The 14,176-nt window shown below is 48.3% G+C and overlaps 1 protein-coding gene across 2 annotated transcripts in view; it reads left to right on the top strand.

The window, feature by feature from the left end:
* The first annotated feature begins 4,720 nt into the window (after positions 1 to 4,720).
* Positions 4,721 to 14,176, top strand: part of RAI14 (retinoic acid induced 14) — a 138,526-nt gene continuing 129,070 nt past the window's right edge. Inside the window, exon 1 of one of the 2 annotated variants that reach the window (XM_083154994.1) lies at positions 4,721 to 4,961. The gene's annotated coding sequence lies outside the window, so the exon portion shown is untranslated. The remainder of the gene's footprint in view (positions 4,962 to 14,176) is intronic. The other variant, XM_083154992.1, reaches the window with a different exon arrangement.

The following is a 14,176-nucleotide window of genomic DNA, read 5'->3' as shown; positions in this document are numbered from 1 at the left end:
AGTCTCCTGCAGAATGCGGGAGGGGAGGTAACTATGATGTAACAGTGTAATGTGGGCTAGGTGACATGAGGGAGATTGCTAGACTAATGAGGGAGAGTGGGAGATTGCTGCTATGTCAGGGAGTCTCCTGCAGAATGCAGCAGGGGAGGTAACTATGATCTAACAGTGTAATATGGGCTAGGTGACATGAGGGAGATTGCTAGACTAATGAGGGAGAGAGGGAGATAGCTGCAATTCAGGGTGTCTCCTGCAGAATGCAAGAGGGTAGGCAACTGTGCACTAAGCGTACACACCATTAACAATATTGAGCATATACACTAGACAATATTACAAATAATATCACTCAAAAGGGCCAAAGTCAGTGTTATTGTGTAAAATATCACTTTGTGGGCTGGATGTAGTAAGGGAAAAATGCAGTAAAACCCCCATTTTCAAATGTACTAAGCCCAGTCTTCGCCAGGCAAGGTATCGCCACCTTTGGGTGGCGATACTCTATAGAAGCCTTTTTGACTTCTATCGCCGCCCGCCACAGACACCGACCCCACTAGTCCCCTCCTCCATCAAACTCCTCCTCGACCTAGCAGCATGTCCCAGCCGGATGTCTTTCCGGCTGCAGGGGGAGGAGGCGCCGGGAACAGCTGCTGATCCAGGGATGCGATGTAGACGACCCCTCCCCCCCCACACACACAACACAGCAGTGGCGTAACTATAAATTTTGCTCCCCCCTGCCATAAAGTTTTGTGGCGCCCCCCCCCATATAAAAAATACAGTGCACTCCGAAAGAGAGACATGTCATCTCACAAGGAATGGGCATGGTCACACAACAGTAATCCCATTCCAAATTACACCACACAGTAGCACAACAGAACCAGTGGTGTAACTAGCCATTTTGGTACCCTGTGCCAGAAAGGGAATTGGTGAGTGCCCCACCGCCACACTTAAAACAGGAGAGTGTGCGCCAAAGGCGCGCGGCAAAATTTAGGAGCGATGCTTCATGGGGAAGGGGCGTGGCCATATAAAAGTACTAATAACATTGTAATGCCCATAACACATTATACCACACACAGTAATGCCCATTATGTATTATGCCACACAGCGTAATGCTCCTTACACAATATGCCGCACACCATAATGCCCACATAATATTTACGACACACATTATGCCCCGAGTACACCTACATATGACAACATAATGTCCAGAGTTACGACAGTAGTAGCGCAACTTATACTGTACATAACGACCACACCAGTTGCCGACAGTAGTAGTATCACAACTTATACATAATGCCCACACCAGTTTCCGACAGTAGTAGCGCTGCTTATATGTAACACCCACACCAGTTGCCGACAGCAGTAGCGCTGCCTATATATATGACCACACCAGTTGCCGACACATATGCCCACACCAGTTGCCGACACGAGTAGTGCTGCCCATATATATGCCCACACCAGTTGCCGACACTCGTAGCGCTGCCTATACATATGCCTACACCAGTTGCTGACACTAATAGCGCTGCTTGTACATATGCCTACACCAGCTGCTGACACAAGTAGCTCTGCCTATACATATGCCCACCCCAGGTGGCAACGCTAGTAGCCCTGCCTATACATATGCCCACACCAGTTGCCGATGCTAGAAGTGCTGCCTATACATATGCCCACACAAGTTGTCGATGCTTGTAGCGCTGCCTATACATATGCCCACACAAGTTGCCGACGCTAGTAGCGCTGATTATACATATGCCCACACCAGTTGCTGACACTAGTAGCGCTGCCTATACATATGCCCACACCAGTTGGCAACACTAGTAGCCCTGCCTATACATATGTACACACCAGTTGCCGATGCTAGTAGCGCTGCCTATACATATGCCCACACAAGTTGCCGACGCTAGTAGCGCTGATTATACATATGCCCACACCAGTTGCTGACACTAGTAGCGCTGCCTGTACATATGTCCACACCAGTTGCCGACACATATGCCCACACCAGTTGCCAACACGAGTAGTGCTGCCCATATATATGCCCACACCAGTTGCCGACACTCGTAGCGCTGCCTATACATATGCCTACACCAGTTGCTGACACTAATAGCGCTGCTTGTACATATGCCTACACCAGCTGCTGACACAAGTAGCTCTGCCTATACATATGCCCACCCCAGGTGGCAACGCTAGTAGCCCTGCCTATACATATGCCCACACCAGTTGCCGATGCTAGAAGTGCTGCCTATACATATGCCCACACAAGTTGTCGATGCTTGTAGCGCTGCCTATACATATGCCCACACAAGTTGCCGACGCTAGTAGCGCTGATTATACATATGTCCACACCAGTTGCCGACACTAGTAACGCTGCCTGTACATATGTCCACACCAGTTGCCGACACTAGTAACGCTGCCTGTACATATGTCCACACCAGTTGCTGACACAAGTAGCGCTTCCTGTATATATGTCCACACCAGTTGCAGTACACTCACATTTTACTCAAGTAGATCAGGGCACTTCAGGCTGGCAGCTCATCCTGTCCTCCTTCTTTTTTCCATCAGACTGAATAAATATATATATATATATATATATATATATATATATATATATATATATATATATATAAAGGACACTCTCTCTCCTGTTCCCTCCTGCTGGCTTCCCGGCTCCTCGAGTCCTCTGGCCTCTCCAGGCTCCAGCGTGTGACGTGATGATGCCATACGCATAGGAGCAGCTGAAGCTGAGGCAGGGACCAGCAGGCACTGCTGCTTCCCCTGCCTCAGTCTGACACTCCAAGGACACGCCCCCGGCCGCCCTCCCATTGGATATCTCACCTGCACGCCCTCCCATCCAACCCACCCGCCCGTCGAATATTTTTTTTTTTTTTTATGACAGATACACACTGTCATGGCCGCGCCCGCGCCGACTCGCCGTGATCAGCGAGCGCACGGGTGGGCAGGCGGCTGTGGCACAAGCAGCCGCATCTCTATACAAGTGTAGTCACTTGTCCAGTACCCGGCGCCCATGCAGCCCCCCGCTCCCCCAAGCAGCAGCGGGGGCTGCCTTACGGTATCTCCGCCACTGCAACACAGGTATCGCGGGGGGCCTCTGTCTCTGCATTGCAATGCTAGTCACATATGTTAGTACATATGTGCTAGCATCACTGCGGCGGCGCAGCGAGGGCGGCGATGTATTTTAATACATCTTTCCCACAGGCAGTGTACAGGACTGGAGGGTGACATACAGGGCATCCGAGAGGGGGGGGAGCGGGTAATAATTACCCGGGCTTGCTGGAGGGGCCCAGCAGGGGCCCTGGTCCGACCCGCATTCCCCCTCCAACCCTCCCGGGCAGCAGCAGCACACATTTCTACAGCATGTGCTGTGCTGATAGCATTGCATAGTTTAGCACTATCGATGGTCAGTTGCAGAATTGTACAGTATACAGGACTGGGGGTGAGATACAGGCAATTTACAGGACTGAGGGGTGAGATACACAGGCAGTGCACAGGACTGGGGGGTGTGATACAGGCAGTGTACAGGACTGAGGGGTGAGATACAGGCAGTGCACAGGGATCCGATACGTAATGCCGGCGGTCGGAATCCCGACACTGGAATCCCGACCGCCGAAATCCCGACATGGGGGGGACGTGGATCGCCCCCCCTTGCAGGCTCGCTGCGCTCGCCACGCAGCGGGCCCGGTGCCTCGCTACGCTCGGCATGCTGTTTTATTCTCCCTCTATGGGTGTCGTGGACACCCACGGAGGGAGAAAGTTTCGGGATTTCGGCGGTCGGGATTCCAGTGTCGGGATTCTGAACGCCGGGATCCCGACCGCCGGCAAATTGACCGCATCCCGTGCACAGGACTGAGGGGTGAGATACAGGCAGTGCACAGGACTGGGGGGTGAGATACAGGCAGTGTACAGGACTGGGGGTGAGATACAGGCAGTGCACAGGACTGGGGGTGAGATACAGACAGTGCACAGAACTGGGGATGAGATACAGGCAGTGCACAGGACAGGGGGTGAGATACAGGCAGTGCACAGGACTGGGGGTGGGGGCAGTGGTCGAAGTGGGGCGGTATACGGGGGTATGCCATACCGCCACTTTAATCTGAAGGATGCTCTCTGATCACTCAGCAGCGCATATTGTGCTTTTGTAATACCCCTGTACAACGGGGCAGTCTGGCAGGGGACGTTGATGGACAGGGGGGTGTCCGAAGGTGCGCACTATATTCACTCTTTACTTTTCCATACCCCCACTTCAAAATTTCCATACCCCCACTTCAAAATTTCCACTTCGACCACTGGGTGGGGGTAATAATTATACAGGCAGTGCACAGGACTGGGGATGAGATACAGGCAGTGCACAGGACTGGGGCTGAGATACAGGCAGTGCACAGGACTGGGGGTGGGGGTGAGATACAGGCAGTGCACAGGACTGTGGGTGAGATACAGGCAGTGCACAGGACTGGGGGGGATACAGGCAGTGTACAGGACTGGGGGTGGGGGTAATAATTATACAGGCAGTGTACAGGACTGGGGTTGAGGTATAGGCAGTGCACTTGAGTGGACTAAACCACTGCAGCAGCATCACAGGGTGGAGGAGAGGGATGTAGCTAGCAGCTATCACATTCCTGCTGACGGAATGCACCACCTTTGTTACTGGCCACTCCTAGCCTGTGACAGTGGCACTGTGCACAGCGGCCGTGGCGCGGATAGACCACTAGGTGGCGCTGCAGAGCCTCCAGCCTGCTGGTTTCAAACTGCAAACAAAAGACAAGAAAAGTACAAAGATCAGGACCCGGAGTTATGTGAGGGGATCAGAAGCCGGCAAGTAGCAGTGATCAGCGGCAGCAGAGGGGAGGCACATAGCCAGGCGGCATTACCAGCTCCCCCTGCCCTCCTGTCATGTGCCAGGGATCAGCGGCAGCAGCCTGTGGAATAGCAGGGGAAGCAGGAGCTCACTGCACTGGGTAAGGCACATTGCAGGGAACAGGGGGCTGAATAGGGTGATTGTGTTGGGACTAATTCCTGGGGCTGGGTCCCAGCCTGGGGCTGCACATTCTACCCATCATGTTGTGTCTGGACAGTGAGGTAGAAGCAGGGTGAGCTGCTTGGGGTCAGATAGAGATAACTGCTGGAACCATATGGTTCAGCAATAGGAAATTGTCTATGGCTTGCCCCATGTGCAGCTCAGACAGTACAATAGTACTGTATATAGGTCACACAAGCCAGCAATCATGCCCCTGAGCTGCTGCAGAACATCAGGCAACGCTGAGAATGGAGTCACCATACCCCAGAAGTCCCAAAGATGTTCTGCAGCAGCTGCTTGTCTGGGAATTCCTAGGGATGCTAGTGTTACATTGCTAAATGGTTACAATCATTTTACATTATGTACAAGTATTGTTTGATGAGAACTGTTAGACCAGGATACAAATGGTCATATTGTATGTACTCCTCTGTAACACTTGTATACTGTATATGACTCTTGTTATAGGCAGAATGTGCAATGCACTATGACAGGGGTTCTCAAACTCGGTCCTGGGACACCGCGCTGTTCACGTTTCCCAGGTTACCCGACAGGTGCACAGGTGGTTTCATTACTCACCGGCAAGAGATCCACAGGTGGAGATAATTATTTCACTTGTGATTCTGTAGGGAGACCTGCAAAACATGCACTGCGTAGGGTCCTGAGGACCGACTTTGAGAACCTGTGCACTAGGATATCTATCCTATCTATCTATGATATATATCCCAAACTGGATCGGTCGGAATCCTGGCGGTCGAAATACTGACGTGGTTCGCCCCCCCTTGTGGGTTTGCTGCGCTCGCCATACTATTTTTTTCTCCCTCTATGGGCGTCATGCACACCCATAGAGGGACAAAGTTCCGGCATTGCGGCGGTCGGGATTCCGACCGCATCCCTCCCAAACTACCAACCGTAACTGTATAGACTATTTAGACGCATCATTAATGACTGGTGATTTTGGCTTTCATTTTATTTGTATTTATTCGGTTTAGGGGCCAAATGCACTAAGCTTCAAAAGTGATAAAATAGAGAGTGATAAACAGCCAGCCAATCAGCTCCTAACTACCAATCAGCTCCTAACTAGGGCAGCCCAAATGGTGTAATGGTTGGCATTACTGCCTCACAGCACTGAGGTCATAGGTTCGATTCCCACCATGGCCCTAACTGTGCGGACTTTGTATATTTTCCCTGTGCTTGCGTGGGTTTCCTCCGGGTACTCTGGTTTCCTCACACAATCCAAAAATATACTGGTATGTTATTTGGCACCCAACAAATTAACCCTAAAATGTCTGTGTGTGCGCGTGTACATATGGTAGGGAATATAGATTGGAAGCTCCACTGGGGCCAGGGACTGATGTGAGTGTTCAACTATTGTCTGTAAAGCGCTGCGGAATATATGTGCGCTATATAAGAAACTGTAAATAAATAAATACTTCCAGGTCACATTCAAACTGTGTTTGAAAAATGTCAGGTAGGAGCTGATTGGTTGTTTATCGCTCTCCATTTGATCACTTTTTGAAGCTTGATACATCTGGCCCTTAGTCTTGTGTCAGACGTGTAGGCTTGGCTGGTCTTACACAGAAAGACAGAATTGTGTGTGGGCAGTATTGAGGATTAATATTTCATTAAGGCATGCACGGCTGTGCAGGTATGTGAAGCACTTTCCTACCTACAGTACATGTTGGTTAATTGTCCTTTTCTGCCATGTTCGCCGCAGTATCTGCCGCATCTCGCTGTGGCCCTTGCAGCCTCTGTTTTGCTGCGTGCCGGCATTATGCCTGGGATGGACCCTTTTAGGGCACTTTAGTTTTATTTGTGTTATGTGAAATCCACTTCTACGAGTTTTGTGGTTATTGTGGCTTCTTCCACCTGTCGGTGCAGCGCTGGATCCTATGGGGAAGAAGGAGAACAGAATTGGGTTCATGTGAGACTCCTATATAATGGGGAGCGGAGACTCGGAGGCCCGGCATTTGTTTGTGAGGGGTCACAGAGCGTAAACAGTCCGGATTTACACGCATGGTCAGGAGACGTAATGGAATACGCAGGCCTCTTTGTCCTCTCACTCCACTGAATTGTTTAATTGGGCTGACGCAGAGTGTACACAAGTACACAGTTATTCCCGGATTGTACGCATCTCGGCAATGGGGCTGCCACAATCCTTGGCTTCATACACGTCATTGTTATCATGTGCGCTTGCTCCAGAACTATCTGTGCAAGAGGTTCTCCTGAATACGGGCGTATTTACATGTGCGCACAACCCTGCACTGCCAGGAGTTGAATGGACATGAGCTTAATAAACTATGCCTACGTGCCCCATTGCCACCCAGTTACACCCTCCAGCTGGCGGTCTCGCTGAGATACCTACCCCTCTGTATTTCCCATTGTTGCGTACGCTTGTCTCCGGAGCACATGTGAGAGTAGTAGAGCGTACAACAACAACAACCGTAGCATTTTACACAGCCCAAAGATCTCTGCTCTTGACACCTACAAAGACTTGTTGGCCAATGGTGACCCACATATCAAATGCCATCAATTCGGGCAACTGGCACTTGCAGTCATGTGTAGGAGGCTTTATGGGGGGTCCACAGTTACATAGGACAGTCAGCAAGTTGTAATGGAGTTATTGCATGGTATATACCTTCTGCGCCCATGGAATACCCCGTCTTGGTTATCCAGTTGCCGGGTTGAGTGTCGGCCGCTAGATCAGCAGTAATGCTAGTTAGATGCCAGCGGGTGAGCGGAGGGACCATGGTCGACAGGAGTTTTTCAGGATTTTTGGTGCAGGTCCACTTGGAGGCACCGTGCCCAAAGCATGGCGAGTGGACACTGTGCACATATACAGTGTCCTCAGGGACCCCTGCGACATTCGGCACCAAAAAAAACTAAAAAACTCCTGACGACCATGTGACCATCTTGGTCTCGCCGATCACCCGCTGGCGTCTAGCATTACGGCCGACTAGCGGCCACTGACTATCTTCAGCCATCTAATTTGGTGGGATCGGCTAAGAGTGGTCAGCCATAAGAGTTGACCCGCTATACCAGGGGTGGGGAACCTTTAGGGGGCCAGGGGCCGTTTGCATTGGTTGAAAATGCCTCGGGGGCCATTTAAAAAAAACAAAAAAAACTACAAATTGCCCTGCGGCAGCCGTCCCACGCTCCGGCAGCTGCCTCAGTTTGAGAGTTGCCGGTCTGTGTGGTCCGGCGGCTGTGCAGGGAGTCTGATACAGGGGAAATATCGCGAGAGGTCGGTAGCTCTTGCGAGATTTCCCCCGTACTTGACTTCCCTTCACAGCGATTTGGTGGGCCACAAAGACCAGCTCCGGGGGCCGTATACGGCCCGCGGGCCGGAGGTTCCCCACCGCTGCTCTATACCATAACCATCAGGAGGTAAGTAGGCCTTTCAGGACTTATGGGGCCTACACACGTAGAGATTTTGTTTCATTTTCTCAGACAGGGATGGGGAACCTTTGACCCTCCAGCTGTTGTTGAACTACACATCCCATACTGCCCTGCTACAGTTTTGCTATTTGGCCATGCTAAAACTGTTGCAAGGCATGCTGGGATGCATAGTTCAACAACAGCTGGAGAGCTAAAGGTTCCTCATCTCTGTTCTAAAAGATCTGACTTAATTTGATTAGATTGCTTAGAAAATGCTCCTACATCGCTCCGCGGTCAGGGCCAGAGTTGTCACCAGTCATCGCTGTGTGCTGAGCGATCTTACTGAGCGGTCTAGGATCGCTTGCATACTTTTCTACGTGTCCAGGCCCCTTTATACCCCTTTCACATCGCCGACCCGTTTTAAAAACCGGTATTTTAAAACGGTAATTAAAACGGGTCAGAGCCTTAACATTGCCGCAGATTACCGTTTTAAATACCGGTTAAGTCTCATTCAACATAGCAGTCAAACCGTTTCAACCCGAACAAGTTTCAAGCCAGAGTGTCAACATTGCCTGTCATTTTAAAGGGGACAGCCTATCACTGCTCTGTAGCTTGTGTTGTTTGCCTGAAATACCGTTTCAGACACATTGTACACATTCACATTGCTCAAAAAACGGCAAGGAACCGTGTAGGACTCTGCTTTTTACACGGTTCGAAATACCAGTTAACTTTAAACGGTAAATCGGCTCTGGTGCATTCACAGTGCAGGCTTAAACGTTTTAAAATGAAAAAAAATCGGCAATTTACCGTTTTAAAAGTGCAATGTGAAAGGGGTATAAGTGTGGATGCCTGTGTGCAGTCTGCTAATTGAATTGCTCCGGGCCTTGCACCAGGGGGGTTTAAGTACCACAACTAATTGATCGCCCCCCCTCCCCCCCCCCCTATACTGTTTCTGTTAGTGCTAGTAATGTTAATGCCAGTGTGTAATGAGCCTAAGCTGTCATTCTCCTGAAGAACGGAAAGTTGCCTCGCTCTACCCTCATGTGCGGAAGACACTTATCATCTACATCTGTCTCCAAGTTCACGTCTAGAATGAATACAGAGTTTACTGCCCTATTTAGAGCTATTACGGCCTTAAACACAGTAATAAAACTGAGGATACATGTCCCACCCTGTCAGATCTTTTACATCTGTGTATAATAATAATCACATCTCGGCTTAGCTGTATAATCACACACCCAGCGACGACACAACCCTCTCCTGACTACAGGTTGCTTCCCAACGGTGAGATCAACAGTCTACAAAGCCTATATATACTATGTAATTATAGATATTATTTACCAGTAACACGCTGTCAATTGCTCCACTTGAACTTCAGTGATTTCGTACTTAAAGTATTATCCTATAAAAAGTGACACCCAGCATAGGGCTGTCACATGTCCCGGCTAATGGCGCCCAGGCGTCATGGATTATCTCCACCCTTCCCTGGATTTAATGATTCTTCAACACCCCATTATGCACCCCTATATTACTGATCGATTTCAGTGATTTGCATAGTTGAAAGTCAGATCTGTGAATCACGAAAGTGCCCACTTTACTACTAAAATATTATTAATTGTCTGCAAATTGGCTGGTCATTGCCATACACTAGCAGAGTACAACCCCGATTGGTAAAATCCACCCCGATTCCGATATCTTTTTGTTTGGAATCGGCTATCGGTTGACCTGAGACGCACGTACAGAAGTGCCCTTACACAAGTGTAACTTATACCGTCGATAGCTCCATAGTAGCTAGTATTAATTCTAGCACCTTCTATCTTTGAAAACCCATGCAGTTCCTGTTCCCTGCCTGGGGTGTCGCTGTCTGCTGTGGTGTTTCTAGCACAGGTCTGGTTTGCATATCAGTGCTAATATACAGACCACACTGTGCTAGAAGCAGTCCAGCAGACAGCGACACCCCAGGCAGGGAAGAGGAACTGCATGGGATTTCAAAGATGGCGGGTGCTAGAATGAACACTACATCTGATATTGCCATACGCCATTCTGTGCAATTTGTGCTATGCGAATAGGCACGCTTTGGCAAATTGTTGTGACGAGCGCCATTGGCAAAAAAGATGAGGGTGCCTCCATCTGTACGTGGAACACGGGATTGCCCCAGTTTATTGCTGATGTATGGCTAATTCTCCGGACAGTTTCTGCTTTGCTTCCTTTTGGGACCAAAAATTAAGTAAATGAACCTCAACAATGCAATTCAGAACCTACATTGTGTTGCAGAATACACTTCTTCGTTCAAGTACCCAATGGGTGACTTTAGTAAACCAATCAGGTTCTGTCTATCTTTTTTCTAGGATGCAAAAGAGAAATCGTAGCTACTGTACAATCTGGTTGCTATCTTTTTAGAAGCTTTAGTAAACTGTACCCCAAACTGTCATTTATCTTGCGCAGTTTATGAAATGACAGTTAGAAGTTGATCGGTTGCTTTGTGCATCTTCTTTCCAAAGCTCGATCCATCTCCCCCCTAAAGATTCATTCTTCTGTGATAAGTGCATGTGAAAAGTGACAAAGTACTAACCAATCAGCCACTTACTGCCATGTTACAGGATCTTTTTGAAAAAGCTGATTGGTTGGTACTTTTTTTCACTCTCCGATGTATCGCTCTCCAAGATTTGATCCATCTCACCCACAGTACCACCTACTGTGTCTCCGGTGCAGCTTCTGAAGTCATAATGAGCTTTTGCAATTTTTTTTTTTTGTCCATAGGCCTCTGTATATCAACCACTGGGCATTTAGTTAGATGTCTTTTAGATCATAAACTTAAGAACAAAATACAATAAAACTAGAATAGCCCTTAAAGTGCCCATACACGGTGCGATCATTGCATGTGTTTTGGTCTATGCCATCGGGATCTAGTCCAAAAAGTGTGCAGCACATACTTTTGAACTGTGTGGTCGGATGTGCGCGGGAGCGCGCATCACAACGCACCCGCAAAACGCACCGTGCATGGTCACCGTTAGCTAGTTTTATTTTGCCCTTAATTTTCCAATCCGGAATCTGTGATAAGTGCATGTGAAAAGTGACAAAGTACTAACCAATCAGCCACTTACTGCCATGTTACAGGATGTTTTTGAAAAAGCTGATTGGTTGGTACTTTTTTTCACTCTCCGATGTATCTCCCTCCAAGATTTGATCCATCTCACCCACAGTACCACCTACTGTGTCTCCGGTGCAGCTTCTCAAGTCATAATGAGCTTTTGCAATTTTTTTTTTTTGTCCATAGGCCTCTGTATATCAAGCACTGTGCATTTAGTTAGATGTCTTTTAGATCATAAACTTAAGAACAAAATACAATAAAACTACAATATCCCTTAAAGTGCCCATACACGGTGCGATCATTGCATGTGTTTTGGTCTATGCCATCGGGATCTAGTTCAAAAAGTATGTGCAGCACAAACTTTTGAACTGTGTGGTCGGATGTGCGCGGTAGCGCGCATCACAACGCACCCGCAAAACGCACCGTGCATGGTCACCTTTAGCTAGTTTTATTTTGCCCTTAATTTTCCAATCCGGAATCGGTGTTCCTAGCAGAACTCATTAATTACAGATGTAGCCCCTGCCATCCTTGGCCGGGGCTCGCCAGACCCTCCCCGCTGGCGGACAGGGGCTACACTGAACTGGGACGTGCGTGCGTCTCACACGCAAGTTCTGAGAATGTCATATATTGGTAGTTGGTGCACATTGGGGCTTATTCAAACCTGTTCGCTCAGGTCCGAATTCGCCCCCGTCGGGTTTGAGCATGTGCGGCCCTCAAATGATTTTTCGCCCATGCAGCCGCGTACGTGTAAGCATTTACATGTTTGCTAGGCAGCGAATAGGTCTGAATCAGGCCCCTTTCCAGATCATTTAGTAACATTCTCCAGTTACCAGAAGCCATGGGACAGGGCATGTGGAATGAAACGTTTGGCTATTCCGTCTGACCTCATTAAAATAGACATGGATTATCCGGACCTCTCGTCTGCCTGCTGAGCCGTTATATCAGCCCATTGTAATGCCATCTGGCTAACCGGTGATTATCAGCCGCCCTAACATTGCATATGTAGTGGAATGAGGTGTATCGGTCCTCAAAGGACCTCTGTATACAGCAGGCGATGTACAAATGTATATCAGCCAACACACTGTGAAGTAAAATGTGGAGACTTAGGGATTTATTTACTAAGATGGCCATTCTATTGAAGATGGGAGGTTGCCCTTAGCAACCAATCAGAATCTACTTATTATTTATTTACCACCTTCTAGAACAAGGATGGGGAACCTTTGGTCCTCCGGTTGTTGTTGAACTATGCATCCCATCCGGCCCTGCAACAATTTTAGCATGGCCAAATAGCAAAAATGTAGCAGGGCATGCTGGGATGTGTAAACCGCTGGAAGGCCAAAGGTTCCTCAACCCTGTTGTAGAAGATAATATATATAATCTGATTGGTTGCCTGTAGCAACATGCCATCTTCAATAGATCTCCCATCTTAGTAAAGAAGAATCTACTTTTCATGTATCTAGCACCTTCTACAAAATAATAGCGAGAATCTTTTTGGTTGCTAAAGGCAAAATCTCCAGTTTTATAGACCGGTGCTTTTTGTAAATATACCGCTAGGCCTCTTTGTCCATTGATGAAAATGCACCCAATAATTGGATCATTTATATTATACGTACACCCCGATATTTTTACCTGGTCACAAGGCCCAATCAGTGCAGTCAGCCGGTGACCACAGAACAGCATGTTACTGCTAATCTGACTTCACAGCAGAAATAACCACCAGTGCATCGGCCAACCAGAAATCCTGTCCTATTACAACACAGACCCTGCGGACCATGGTCTCTCGAGCCTCTACTTTCAGCCCAGTCCCTTCCTAGGGCAGACTCCTTAAGTCTTGCGAAGTGATAAAGTTGTTGGTGATGACGTAATAGCTGATTGGCTGGTACTTTATCTCCGTCCGCTTTATCACTTCTCCAAGCTTAATAAATCTGTCCCACAGTTACAAGCAGTCATTCTCCACCACGTCCTTTGCGATGTCGGACTGCACCCTACTAGGGACTTCTCTCAGGAGAGACACCGTACAATGCACAGGACGCAGGTCAAATCCCTGGATTACAGGTTATTTAGATAATTTGCCGGGACTCTTGCTTAAGGCAATTAGAGATCAGCATTAACTGATAACCCAGTTTAAGCCCCGGGTTTCTCTCAGTTTATGATACTTGTTTGTCTAAACTACAGGGGTTGCTGCGCTCTTACTGTATTACAGGGATCTTCTAACATTTACCATAATGTTTCTGTAAAATAATAAGTTTCATATGAAGAAATGCTAGTAGTATTAGCGTTTATAAGGTGTCACGATACGCCCAACATTACAGAGAGGAAATAGGGCACAGTACATAAACTCAGGCCACATCAGCAAAATACAGAACAGACAAAGACACTATATAAAAGCAATTAATGTAGTACAAATGCAATAAAATAAAGTATAATATATATGGCTTAATAGGCAATTTATAGAACACAAAAAATTAGAAAGGGCATGTCGGAAGCCTACGACAAGGCCATGCCCACTTTTAGCATATATTCAGGTTATAGGTCATACTTGCCTATCCTCTGGTACGGCCAGAAGTCTCCCACAAATTGGGTGGCCCTCCCTGACCCCCAGGCAGGTGGCCAAGTCTTCTGCAGCACCCCGCACCCTCTTTGGCTTCACAATTACAGAGCACATGTGGCGGACTGAGGGGGGGGGTGGT

This window comes from Crinia signifera, chromosome 1, assembly GCF_055691185.1.
Source record: "Crinia signifera chromosome 1, ASM5569118v1, whole genome shotgun sequence".
NCBI classification, from domain to species: Eukaryota; Metazoa; Chordata; class Amphibia; order Anura; family Myobatrachidae; genus Crinia; species Crinia signifera.
Note: the sequence above shows the minus strand (reverse complement) of the source record. Positions and strands in the feature narration are given on the sequence as shown.